Below are 226 nucleotides of genomic sequence, written 5' to 3'. Positions count from 1 at the left end.
TCCTTCGCCTTAGACGCCCCGAGCTGCAAACCCCGCGCCCTCGAGTGTCCTGCGCGCGCTGCACCGCCTCAAGCCGCTTTCGCCCTCCCCAGACCTTTAAAGAGAGTTTATTTCTCTTTTTATTTATTTACTTTTTATTTATTTCCGTTTTTTCTTAAAAAGAACTTCTGGGAGCGCCGACAAGCAGCAGCCAGCAGCAGCGCCGCACCCCGTGCACGTTCCACTA

The sequence above is a fragment of the Eimeria tenella genome, genomic scaffold (assembly GCF_000499545.2).
Source record: "Eimeria tenella Houghton genomic scaffold, Eth_scaff2294, whole genome shotgun sequence".
Lineage (NCBI taxonomy): Eukaryota > Apicomplexa > Conoidasida > Eucoccidiorida > Eimeriidae > Eimeria > Eimeria tenella.
The sequence above is the reverse complement of the archived record's forward strand: the minus strand, read 5'-3'. Positions refer to the sequence as shown.